Source organism: Tyto alba, unplaced genomic scaffold (assembly GCF_018691265.1).
Source record: "Tyto alba isolate M040663 unplaced genomic scaffold, T.alba_DEE_v4.0 Super-Scaffold_42, whole genome shotgun sequence".
NCBI lineage: Eukaryota > Metazoa > Chordata > Aves > Strigiformes > Tytonidae > Tyto > Tyto alba.
The window spans coordinates 15,739,886-15,750,623 of record NW_024881318.1 but is presented as its reverse complement, the minus strand read 5'-3'; positions in this window follow the sequence as shown (position 1 = coordinate 15,750,623).

Here is a 10,738-nt window from a genome sequence, read left to right as displayed (position 1 = left end):
GATTCAAGAAAAGCATGAGGGAAATGCACAGAAACACCAGTATGTCTCATCAACACAATTCCCTCCAACCTCAGCTCTTCACACTAATGTGAATGATTTCATGGCACTTCAAAGGTTTTTGTACAGATAACTGACATAAGGGTTATGTATAGGATAGTCAGCTCTGAAAAAGGTGTCACAAATTACCTGATGCTATATTTGCTGCTGCTCCTGCCAGGACTGTTGCTCTCTTAAAACAATGGACAGTTCAATGCAGAGAAATCACCTAAAGACACCATTAGCCACTATTTTATTAATTTACCTTACCCAAGAGTAGAAACTAGTAGGCTTGTTTTTGTTATACTAGGCTGTACAAGGGAACTTAAAATGGGTTGGCACCTTGCTGTCCATCACACAGGTCACATTCACGTCACCAACAGACAAAGTCAAAACATCCTGGTATGGCATGTACAAGGAGTGCAAGATGCAAGATGTGCACTGACAAAGCCAGAAAGACAAATCTTTTCCATATCTTTCCCCAAACTGCACAAATGAGGAGGCCTAGCTCTAACTAACTAACTAAGCTGAGCTGTTTTGATTGAATGAAGGAAACGTTACTCACATCAGTGAGTCTATGTTCAGTGTATTCAGTCCTTTGGTTGCCATAAATATCAAGCTCAGTGAAAATATTTGATGAAAAATCATTGTTTGAAGAGTGAGGGAGAACACCTAACACAGTCACCATTATACAAATATACAGAGTATACTAGCTGTGAAATATTTGCAAGTATAGACTCTAAACAATAGTAGTTGATGTGATGCAGTGAAATATGTACATGCAAGCCAATTTAACACTCTTTAGAATAATGTATTCACAAACCACATAAAACAGTCCTTTCCAGTATTGTCAGCTTATATGCTACAAACTGACCTTTTGGGCATTTTTGTAACCAAAAAATGGAAGAAAATAGTGTCAAATTTATTTAATTTTAAATAATGAAAAGATTATATAATTATTTCCTTTTATTATTTCTGCATTAAAAGGATACTTTTCAATAATCAGAGAATGTTATGCTTTGCCTTGGTGTCCATGTTATCGTTTTACAATAACTTCTACAAACTGTAATATCTGGAAGTACTACAGGTCTTCACTTGGGAAATCTTAGCACTGTTTGAAGGAATGTTCTGTGTTTCAGGCAACAGTGGCCTCAAAGAACAAAGATGGGTTATAGTGATAGCCAGTGGATTCAATTCCCATGATTACAAATCCACAGTTAATGATGGGACAAAGATATTCTACATTGTATTCCAAATAAGGAAAATCTTTGATATAATTCTAGGTAAAGCAAACTGCAAAGAAAAGGGTATTCTATGAAAAGCTCCCTGTCTTCAGCTTCTTGGAAACTTAGCACAAAATGCTTTCTGGTCTAATGAGGTGTAAAGCAGGTCTTGCAGAATGGAGTTAACAAGACAACAAAGGAGGCTTGAAGACTCTCCATGACAATGAAGTGGTACTAGCTATGATTGGCCCCATGGATCTGTGAAAAGTCATCTACTAGAACTCCACGGATGGCAAAGAAATGGAAGGTTAAGTTGCCCCTCTTAGTAGGAAAAATTACAGTTATTGGTATAGATACATCTGGAATCATCATTTGAGGTCAGCTTTAAAGACAATAAACAAGGTAGAAACTTGATAAAAATAAATCTTATTAAAAAAAAAAAAAGAGGAAAAAAAAAAAAAAAAGAAAGAAAGAAAAAAAAAAAAAAGTAGAGGGAGTTCTGCCTGTTATTTACATGAGGAAATCTACTGAATTTTTCCTGGAAGACTATGGATGGCTGGAGAACAGGTGGGATTATCACCACAGTAGCACACAAGTAAAGTCTAATTAATACAGAGGGGAAGCAGTTTATTATTTGGACTGTTTAATGCTTTGATTTATTTTTGTTAACACCTACTTACCTCAAACACTGAGACACCTGGCAGAAATAACTAATCCATTTTGCATTTCAATGGAGATCTGAGAAAGCTTATAACATGCACATGGGACTTCCAAAGAGACTTTTAGGGAAAAGAGAAGAGATCAAATCTAATATAGCTGATACTTTTAAAAGCAAAAACATCCATGACTATAACACCCTAGAGAAGTATGAAAGACCTCACAGCTTCTTTTCTGTTTTGTTCTGTTTTGGTTTATTTCAGTACTTTGGCACGGTATTTATAATGTAGAAGTAGCCATTGTCTTCTGATATTGTCTCACAGGATAAGGACAGAGCAGACTGTTACACCATCACACCTACACACCAACAACCTCAGTGCTTCATTTAGGCACGACAAGACTTGTTGCATAGAAGTGAAAGAGCTCACCCTAACTAACCCAGTAGCTGGATGTTGTCAACCAGTTACATTTCCCTAATAGTTTTTAAACTGGCGTGAGCATTTTGTTTTTATGTTCAGAGTCACATACTATACAATCATTTCTGCAAGGCCAGGGCCAGGAGATGGCTGACAGCAGAGAGGAAAGAGGGGAGAAAACAGTGCTGAAAAGAGAGTTAAAGACTCACAGTTGGCATTGGAGGAGAAAAATCTTTTAATATGGTAATGTTAAACTAACTTGACAAAAATGGCTACAAAATAAACAGCAGTTTAAGTAATACAATGGAAATACTTAGTTATACTAAAAAACACTGGGCTAAGGATTAAAACCAGAAAAAAAGTGGAACAAATGTAACCAAAACAGCGCTCAACACCCACACTAACAAATACCACTTCACAAACACATTTTTTCCTGAAGGCAGAGTTTCAGATATGACACTAAACCAAGTCTCATATCTGGTCTAATATTTCTTCTCAACACAAAAATAGGCACAGATTAGAAACTAAAATCTGAAGTGTGTCTATATGTGTGGTAGACAGATACTGACAATTAAGTAGGAGGTGATGTTTCTGAAGACATTATAGTTAATATGCATTCTTTCCCTTCAGCTGTATCTGGTAGAAATTGCAAATTTTCTAACACATGCACACAAGACACTAAATAAAATCACTCCCCAAGTTATTAGGACTCTCTCCAAATCACAGATCAAGATAGCATGAAATGTAAAAGCCAGACACTAGTAGAAGTATAAAGATAGGGCATTACTGTCACCAATACCATTTTGCTCTTCAGAGTTTGAACACTGAAAATTTGCATGAATTTGCTCTAAAGTGAATTTTATTTGCACTACAAATTTTACAGGCCAAGAGTTCAGAGCATCTAATAGAGAACTTGGATAATCAAAATCAAGTATTCAAAACAATCCTGACACTAAACCAAACATAGAGATTTATTTACCGGTTACTTCAACAGGATTGCCAAGCAAGTGGCTTTTTTTTTTTTTTTCCCAAAGGACCCTAGATGTTTTGGTGTGGCTTTTTTTTTTTTTTTTTTCCAAAGCACCCTAGCTGTTGTGGTAACATAGATGGGCCAAATTCTCTTCCTATTCATGTCCAATTTAAAGGGAAGCTGGTGACTACCAACATTCCGTTTTCTGAGACTCTGTTTTACACCAAGATCCTTGAACAAACCCCAGAAATGGGATTTTAAGGCTGAAAGCAGCCATAGAGCATTTCTGTTTCCTTTGTCAGAGAAACAGCATTTCCTAATAATATACATTAAGGTAATATGTCAGTTAACAGACAACTGTCACATATCCCAGATTTTTCACTTTGGACCCAAAGTCTGAAAATATTCAGTAAAAGAAATTTAACCATCTTAACATGTCTTAAGATCCTTCCATGATTTACCTTTCACAAAGAAGTCATATGTATTGGCACAAAACAAAAACATGCATGCACTCAAAAAGCTTGCAAGTTTAAGACAAGTTTTCAACAAAACTAAGGGTAGGCTCTTAACACATTTTGTGTTCCAGTGGGATTTTAATGTTTCCTACCTCAAGTGTTCATTGTAATCTGATCCTGTTTTCACACTGTTACAATCTTGTCAGTTTCATTACATGAATACCATAAGTACTTGCTAATGTCAGAATCCCATTATGCTGTAAGACAAGAATGATCCTAAACAGTTGACTGTCCCAGTACTTTGGCTTATTGTTAACATCAACATCTCCAAAATCACACCTTACCTTTCTTAATTTATCATCATTCACCTTCCTGAAATCCTATGTCTTTATAATGTCTCTGCTAATGATTTCACTCAGCATGTACACATGTGTGCTGGTTTTGGCTGAGGTAGAGTTAATTTTCTTCATAGTAGCTAGTATGGACTATGTTTTAGATTTCTGCTGGAAACAACAATGACAATATGGGGATGTTGTAGTTATTGCTGTGTAAGGACTATTCAGCATCAAAGCCTATTCTGCTCCTCACACCACCCCACCAGTGAGTGGGCTGGGGGTGCACAAGAAGCTGGAGGGGGCACAGCCGGGACAGCTGACCCCAGCTGACCAAAGGATACTCCATACCATGTGGTGTCATGCTTGGCACATAAAGTCGGAGAAAGAGAAGGAAGGGAGAGATGTTCAGAGTGATAGCATTTGTCTGGCAAAGTAACTGATATGTGTGGTGGAGCCCGGCTGTGCTGGAGATAGCTCTAAAAACCTGCCTGTCGATGGGAAGTGGTGAGTGAATTCCTTCTTTTGCTTTGTTTGCATGTGCAGCTTTTGCTTTACCTATTAAACTGTCTTTATCTCTACCCCCTAGTTTTCTCACTTTTACCCTTCCAATTCTCTCCCCCATCCAACCTGGGGAGGAAGTGAGCAAGCGGCTGGGTGGTGCTTAGTTGCCAGCTAGGGTTAAACTATGACAGTCTTTTTTGGCACCCAATGTGGGGCTCAAAGGGATTCAGATAATAACAAATTGACCAGAGCATATTAGAAGGGATTTATATTCATTAACAGTTGCAGGTCACAACTTTGATTTGTCTGTTCTTGGTATTAGTTTATGTGATCTGCACCATGCTCTTTTTATTTGCTGTACACAAAAGATTGATGTCAGCTTCTTCAGTTTTCTGTGGTCTGTAGTAACTAGTGATGTTTTGCCTGGGAGATTTGTAATTAAACCACTGACCTTGAGCTTAATCTGGTATTTGGGCTCTGTACTGAAGCCATTATTGTACTTTGGGTACCATCTCATGGACACAACTGACAATTGTGCTTCTTCCTCTGAGAGGCTTTTTGTGGAGGGAACACCCAGAGAACTGGTCTTACTATTAAAGACTGATGCAAAGAAGGCATTAAGTACCTCAGATTTTTCGGAAAAAAAAAAAAAAAAAAACAAACCAAAAACCAAACAACTGCCTGATCACATATGTAGAGATTGTCTCACAATGAATACCTACAAGAGTACCAGCTTCACATTTCACAGGCTTTTCTAATCCCAGTATCTGACTTTGCAGCTTTACTAATAATTTTTCTTGGAGACACCTGTGTGAACTAGCTGTGACTGGTAATGCTCATACTGGCAAGGTGAAGGAGAATAACAGGGAACTTGAATTTCCTTTTTAAACAGTTCTAGTGTTTGAGACAGCCCAGTTTAATCAGTTTTTTAATTGGACTGAATTTTACATTCACAGGCATTTTTACTGACAGTCCAGCAGAAGGAAAACATGCAATAGAGTAAAATGGGGAGACTTCTGAGACTACATTCATTCAGAATCTACTGTGGGACTGCCACCGAGCAACAATGGAAGAATTGGAGTTTCTAATTCAACTGTGTTTATTTCCTGGTGTTTTCACCATCAAGCTTCTTTGCTGCTATATTCAGATGATTGTCATTTACTAAATGCCAAAAGAGTATCCTTACAAATCCATGGGGAAAGTAATAATTAAGTCCTCAGATCTACATTTTATCTATAGGCTTCTTAATATTTTTATCCACAATGACCTAGTGTCTTTCAAGTGACCCACCCATGTCTACAAGGAGACTTTCTGTCCACCACAGCTTTTAGAGTCCTAGACCTTCCCTGAAGGAGTCATGAGAAGCAGCTGTATCTTTCTTTTCAAATAATTAAGTCAGACTTGGGTTTCTCTCTCATGATGTGGCTTGAAGAAAAAGCAATATAGGTGAGTAAGTAGAAAATCATACAGCCAGAATTGTTACAGCAAGAACGCCAGATAAACAATTTTCCTGGGAGGAAGGGGATCAGGAGCTGAAGCCCAGCAAGAAGAGAATTGATTCAACTTGGTGCTCTTCCACTCTCTTCCCCAGAATGTAACCTCTGAATTACTGCATAAGGCGTACTTTACTACTCTGACAGAAAGAAGCTGCTGCATTTTGTGGAGTTGAAAGCTGCAAACAGGCTCTGAGAATGGCTGCATGACATGGAAGGAGACAAACACCATCTGATGAAGTTCCAAGTAAACAGAGACATAGGTGTTGGGAAGTTTAATGTCAATATATTTGGCACCTACAGATTTTAGGTACCTACAGGATTAGGAAACAGCTGAATAGGGATTTGGAGGATCTAACTGTTGGGTTTAGTCACCTAAATCACACATCATCTTCTAAGGTCTTTTGTGGATCTAGGCCTCGGTCCAATAGCATCTATTGTTGGGAAACAGAGCAATGTCCTTTGTTAATAATAATAGTGATGAGAATTATTGCAAAGCAAAGATAGATTTTTTAACCCTACACAGAATGTAAAGAGAAACAAATATACTTTCCAATCAGATAAATAGAGATTAATCTCAATCTTTAGATCACCTATAGTGCATAGCTTGCTATTTTCTCAGGCCAACTAAAACAGAATGGAGAACTCCTCCAATCAGTTTCGCAATCAGGTTAACAGAATAGTCTCTATTCTTCACATTAGAAAAATTCTTACAGCCTCTGTTAAAACTAGTTTGTTGTTTCTTCAATTTTGTATGAGTCAGGAACACAAAAAATCAGTCTCTAAATAAATCTCAGGAACTAGTAAAAACAAAGCAAGTCCAGAGGACGAAGTGCTCATAAAACAACCAGGCTGAACAAATAGGTAGACTTATTTTTTGTACAAAGTAAGCCAGCTAGAAATTTCTTGAAACTTAATATAGTTTGGAGACATTCCCCTTAAATTAATTTTTAGTGAAATAGAGGAGAAACAGAAAAGCATCTTAATGTGACAGCAAACTGCTATCGTTATATTCATCCAAAGTTTTGTGTGTTCTTTTTTAGAAGGGTCCTCTGCTCCCTTACTGTTTACCAACATCTGAGCAACTAAAGCAATTATGAAAATTTAATATAGGTAGAGGGTCAAATAGATTATGCATAGTATGGTTATCACTTATTTTAGCTTTTCCCTGAGTTCCCCACCCTTCAAGACCTGTTTGATTAAATAACCATTTCCTGTACATTAGGAAATGTGTTTATCAGAGCTCAATCTACAGTAGTTTCTTTTCAGGAATAAGATCACTGTGTTAGGTGCCTAAAAAAAAGTATTCCGTTACTTAAAAAGGAACCCTTTAAAAGGTCTGACAGGCAACATCATAAAGGGATTCTAGAAAGACATGTGCCCCCTAAAACTAAATAAGCCCGTCAGGACATGACACATTAGCCCAGACAGCTGAAGTTCAATGAGATGCATCCCTTTGTTTGCCCTAGTTGCAATGAACAGAGGCTACAAAAGTTGTAGGTTTTTTCCTATCCTCCTCTGGATGACAGAAATAATTTTCTACCAAATCTGCTAAAGTGCTTTTTTTGGAAGTTTCTTCAAACCCCTCTTGTTTCTGAGGAAAGGATCTCTTTCATTGTTTCAAAGTGATCAAATTTCTCAAAAAGATTTGCAATTTCAAAATAGAATAGGTCCTTAGGAAATAAATTGTTTCTGTATGTACTTTTATTTTTTATCCTGAAGAAATGCATTTATTGCATGAATAGAGTAAGAGGAGCTTAGACTCCTTCCAGGAACAGCACACCAAGGCTAATATGCACTGTCTGCATTTGAAACATTTTGGTGAATCATTTCTCTCAGAGGGTCTATTCTGAAAACTTTTGCAGTAAATCTGCTCTGAGGATCTTTATTTCTTCAATTTAAAATATTTCAGATTAAAAAAAAAAAAAAAAAGAGTTCTGGATTAGATAAATGGCATGACTAGTCTAAATAAAACTTTTCAGGAAATTGTTTTTAAGCACTCAGGCTAGCTGGTAAATTTCATGAACATTGTTCTGTTTCAGTTGTCCCATCCAGAACTCCCGCTTCTCAAACTATACTGTGGTCTTTGTTTCTCTGAGGCTAAAATACACCTTTCATTTGAGAAAACCAAAAAAATTTTCTGGAAATGGTGGACATATATATTTGAGAGTACATTCCTCATATTTGCCCCCAAATTACTTGCCAAGTCTGTTAAACAGTCAAATAATGCCTTTTGCTTCTTCTGAAATTTGCAAATAGTAGGCTTTTGTCATGTCTTCTAACCCTCCAACTCCCCTGAACTATCATACTGGAAAAGAAAACATATTCAATGCTGCATCTGTGTAAGTTAACTTTAAAACAACTTCTAAGACCACAGTTATAAAAATGGAAAATATATTTCTCCGTAAAGAAAACCTGCAAGTTAGCTAATCAAACTTTAGCCTCAGGGGTTCAGAGAGGTGTCATTAAGCGCTTTTAATGTTGCAAACATAAAGTCAGCCTGCAAAAGTAGCAGAGGCTTAAGCCATAAAGCATAGTGTGACACTCCTCCACCTTGCCCAGCTGCATGTTCAGGGTTATCTGTATTCCAGATTCCAGCATAGCATAGAAATACCCATACTACCTTTAAATTCACTGATTCAGATATCTGAATCATTCTGGGCTCAGTAGCACTGTGCTTGTCAAAATTTTACTTTTACTTCTTGCTACTTTACAGGTAGCAGGAAGGCAGCCAGTGTTCAGTTTTGAGCCCCACACTACAAGAAAGAAAGACATTGAGGTGCTGGAGTGTGTCCAAAGAAGAGCAATGAAGCTCATGAAGGATCTAGGGCACAAATTTTATCAGGAGCGGCTGAGGGAACTGGAATTGCTTAGACTGGAGAAAAGGAGGTTCACCTTATTGTTATCTACAACTGCCTGAGAGGAGGTTGTGGCAAGGTGGATGTCAGTCTATTCTCCCAAGTAACAGGTGATAGGACAAGAGGAAATACAATCAAATTGCACCAGGGGAAGTTTGGTTTGGATATTTCTTCACTGAAAGGGTTGATAATCACTGAAACGGGCTGCCCAGGGAACTGGTTGGGTCACCATCCCTGGAGGTATTTAAAAGACATGTAGATGTGGCACTTAAGGACATGGTTTAGTAGTGGACTTGGCAGTGTTAGGTTAACTGTTGGACTTGATGATCTTAAGGGTCTTTTCCAACCTAAAGAATTATATGATTCTAAGGTTATTTTAATCGTTCCAGACTCTTCCTTCTTCTATCCCTATCATCATTCATTCATTTTTAAAATAAATATTAATAAAACTAGGAGGTGGTATCTTCCTCATGCATTGGAGAGCTGGAAAAAAATGCTTCTGAAGTTCAGGGGCAACACCTTTTAGACTTGTTTTTCCCTACCGTAAGTCTAGTGGTGATTTTTAATTTTTAGGTTGAATTGCTGAAGCAGATACATGCCTAATTTCAAAATGAAGATAGAGCCTCTAGTTTCATCATTTGTGGAGGGAATTTCATCACCTCAATTTAGGCAGCTCAAGGTTACGCCTCCAACTCTTGGCTTGTTGCCAAAGATGCCTTTGACAATCCAGCATAGAAGAACTGGTACTCTGATGTGTTTATCCCCAGTGTCTAATGCAGGGGGAGACAAATCAGTATCTGGTAATGGTGAGAAAATGAACCTGGAGTGATTGTTTCAGACATAAATAACTAACTTTCCACAGGTATGCCTCAGGCCTTGTACCAGCCAGCCACATTATTGGGGACCCCGGTGACCACTGCTGCCCATGTAGAGAATATGTCCTCCAGCATCTGGAGCATCAAGATCCAGAGTTTGGCCATCACATCCCCAGGGCAGCAGTTTCTAGAAAAGACATTTCTGCCCTGCCATTCACCTCCAGTATTTGCTACTTTTCTCCACTGAAAGGACACTTTGGTTACCATGCTGACAAACACTTTTTTCCCCTCTTTCACAGGACATGCCCAACCTCTTAGCTGGGCTCTTTGCATAAAAGTTTACTCTGCCTCTGTCCTGATTTGAGCCCAGAGGGCAACTGAGCACCAAGCAACTGATTACTCACCACTTCCCATCTCAGGAACAGGAAGGAGAAAATGAAACAAAATGGCTCAGGAATCCAGATAGGACAGGGAGGGGTGCTGATCCATTATGGTCACTGGCAAAAGACAGAATCATTAGGGGAAGAGAAAAAAATAACATCACTTTAATTCAAACACCAACAAAGACAACACTTAACAGACAAGGTGGGACAGTGAGAAGCTCCACCACACCCCAAAACACCTCCCCCCACCGCTTCCTTCTCCCTGGGCTCAGCTCTGCTCCCCATCTCTCCCCCTCCTCCCCCAGCGGCGCAGGGGCAGGGGATGGGGGTCACAGTCAGCTCCTGCTCCTTCCTTCTCGGGAGGTGGGGGAACACCACACATCCCTCCCCTGCTCCCTGGGGCTCCCCTCTCACTGCAGACAGTCCTCCACGAACCCTCTCCACTGTGAGTCCTCCCCATGGGATGCAGCCATTCCCACACTGCTCTGGCATGGGTCACCCCTGCGTGTTGCAGTTCTCCCAGTGCTGAACTACAACCGCAGGAGCTGCTTCTTCCCTCAGAGTCCTGGCTTCCTTTAAGCTAATACTCCTGTCCT